The sequence below is a fragment of the Lactuca serriola genome, chromosome 2 (genome assembly GCF_051521515.1).
Source record: "Lactuca serriola cultivar US96UC23 chromosome 2, Lser_US96UC23_V15, whole genome shotgun sequence".
Lineage (NCBI taxonomy): Eukaryota > Viridiplantae > Streptophyta > Magnoliopsida > Asterales > Asteraceae > Lactuca > Lactuca serriola.
Window position 1 is genome coordinate 153,775,628 of NC_136409.1, and position 3,314 is coordinate 153,778,941.

A 3,314-nucleotide genomic window follows, 5' to 3' on the forward strand; every position below is an offset into this window, starting at 1 on the left:
GTGTAAGTTGAGCAATAGACAGCCATGGCTTGTGGACTAAAATGTAACACGTGAAGGAATCTTTTCCCACATGTAAACAAACTCATACAAAAGTGGACACATTATCATTTATCAATCACAAATTCTTTGAAGTTTTTCATTTCATTTAAATATTCATGTAATAAAAATATAGTAATCTTTTATCGTCAACTATTTAGTTAATTAAATCTATTTTAGATATAGTATTATTATCAACGTTAAGATAGCCTAATGGTAATAACAAAAAGTATTCCATAAAAATTGAGTTAAAAAAAATCTATAATAATGTCAAGATCAATCAGTGTCGTGACGAGTCATGAGAGGCTTAAAGTTCAAGCCACTAGGTAAATAGTTCAAAAATGGATTGAACTTATCTGTTGACTATTGGGTTTTCCCCCTTTAACATATAAATATAAAAAAGGAACACTAAGCCACATCATTTATCGATGTGGAGTGTCAATAAATAACATATTACTTTGAGTTTGACATGGTTTAAATGAAATTTCGTTCATCAATCACTGAACTTTCATCGCGAAGACTAGTGATTGATATATGGTCGCTGAAATAGTCGAATCAATTATTTTAAAAATACGTACATTAACATTAAATTAGTGACGAATCAACAAGTTTGAAAATTAACATTTTTATGAATTTAAATTATATAATTTATAACTTAACATTAAAATTTCATAATAATTTCCTTAATATAAAAGATTAAATATCAACATCCCATCTATTTAAAGTCTCTTTTACTCCTTTCTCCTCACCTCTATTTTTCTCATCATTCTTTTTCCTCTATATATATTCCCCTAAACACAAAGCCATCATACATGTCGAGAGTGCATGCTTCTATTTCTAGTCGTTATCTAAATATGAGGAATGGGAATGGAAGCACGAGTTGTTGTTTTTGGGATAGGGTAACTTGCAACGAGTACATAGATGGCCTAATTAGCCTCGAGTGAAGCTATGGTATGCTCACAATTATCATCCACATCATCTGCTTTCTAACCCATTAATCCTCTTGATTTGTCTTTATATCTGTTTATCATACAAGAATCAAACATCATGTTTTCAACCATCTTTTTCGAAATTGCACTCTTTGTATACATAAAGTATAAACACCCTTCATAGGCCCATTTCGTATGTCTGTTTGCCTTCGGTTTTAACTATTTATCTTAATCTCTCTTTTTGACAATCTTAGATCTTGGAGGACCATGATTTGTGGTGATCAAAAGATCAAGAAATGTTAAACAAGAGAGGTAAGATTAGTGGGTAAACAGAATATACGTACGTCATATATAACTATGAAAGGGTCTTTCTTCTTTTTCATAAGAGTGTGATTTTATGGAAGATTGTAAATACTAACTATGAAGTTTGGTTGTATGGATGATATGATACGTTTGAGCTTACCACAACTCAGGTCGATACTGATTGCAATCTTAGTGGACTAGTTGCAAGTGACTCCATCCCATGAACAATAATTTGAATTTGTGCCCCTGATCAGTCATATTCGATTAATCTTACTACATTATTTGGATCCAAAGTCTTGTTAAGATTTATGGAGTCATGAACAAATTGACAAGTTCCTAAGAGTTTAAGGACCATAAATGTAACTTAGCAATGAATTGAATTATTGGAAGAATCGTCACTGTTACCAACTCCATGTGCAGAAGTAAATTTTGTTTCCGCCTCAACAAGCAACACGAAATGCATGTTAAATTATTTCAACTGTGCATATTTTCGAAGAGGAAATTTTCTTTCTTCTGCACACAATTTACAAAGTTCAAATGGTGGGTATTCACTTTCACATTAGAGTGAATTATTGTTACTGGCCGTTCCAAACATATTGTGGGCTTAGGGCGAAAGAAAAAAATAAGCCTTTAAAAAACACAAATGTCATCAAGTTTTTTTATAATAAATCAATAATTAAAAGAAAATTATTTGTACTATCTTCTAAATATAACAATTTCCATAAAAAATTTGGGTCCTTTTAAAAGATGGACCTTGGACGGTCGCTCCTATCGTTCACCCTCTGGGACCGGCCTGCATATATATAAATATGTGTGTTGTAAGTAGAAACATTACAGAGCACAACACAACGAGCATAGATACACAAAAAAGAAATAGTGATGTTGTATTTTTGTTGAGTCTTATTTTCGGTAGTCAAAAATACAAGTGGTGCCTTATAGTGAGTGATCAGATTACAAGTGTAGTTTTAGCCTTATATTATTGTAATTTTCTTTAGTGCTAAATAAAATCTCCTCTCTCGTTCGCCCGTGGATGTAGGTCAAATAAGACCGAACCACGTTAAATATCGTGTCAGTTTCGTTTGCAAATTTTTAGTAGTTTATTCCGCATGTGTTACTGAAATCATTTATCGTTTTGTCCAAAATGTTTAACTTGTTTTGTTGTATTTCCAATTAGTCTAAACGTATACGTTGATATTCGTATTAAGTTTCATAAAAAAATTAAAAAAAAAGGAAATAATAGTAACAATGACATGTGGATCTAGGGTGGTCGGTAATTGATAGTTGCACATCCTTGTAAATTAATTGAGCTTTCATCAAACTATTTTTTATATTTAATTATTTTTTTAATTTTTACAATCAATTAAATTTTGATATATATATATATATATATATATATATATATATATATATATATATATATATATATATATAGTTTAAATGAATAGTTAAAACCACTACTCAAAGTTACAGCATTATTCTTCTAACGTTCTTTCTATTTTCACAAATTATCTTTTATTTTTATTCTAATTTCTTTCAATATTTGCTTAACTTAGCTCTTATATTATTAACTTAACCCATCCGATCCTTGTTAATGTAATTTAACTATATATCTATGCTTCTTGGTCTCAGAAACTCTAATTTTATTTATTTTAAACATTTTACATATATTATACTTTGATTGATGGTTTATTAAAAAGAATGAGTATAATGAGGTATATAAGGGAAGATAAATCTTGTTCAAAATATTGTTCATTTTTTCAATACAATCTAAGTGAATGGTTCAGCACGTCTTTCGATAAATTATGTAATGAGAAGCTCTACGCTTTTATCAAATCATAATTGCCTAAAAGTTTCCCAAACAAAAATCCAATTTTCATAAAAGCCCGAGTTAACACTTTACCAAAATACCCCTTGGTTGCAAAACACAAACCGAACACCCAGATCATCTAAATTACATCACCCACATCCAAATGGGTCAAAATCTCATTTCCTCAAGGTCCTAAGCTTGATAATACCCGATCTTTGGTCACCACCCCGAAATAGGAA

General features: G+C 30.3%; 1 long non-coding RNA gene across 1 annotated transcript; it reads left to right on the forward strand.

The window, feature by feature from the left end:
- Positions 1–774: 774 nt before the first annotated feature.
- On the forward strand, positions 775–2,294 carry LOC145087075 (uncharacterized). Its single transcript, XR_013700728.1, has 2 exons — positions 775–987; positions 1,220–2,294. It is a non-coding gene; the product is annotated as an uncharacterized LOC145087075 (long non-coding RNA).
- Positions 2,295–3,314: the final 1,020 nt, after the last annotated feature.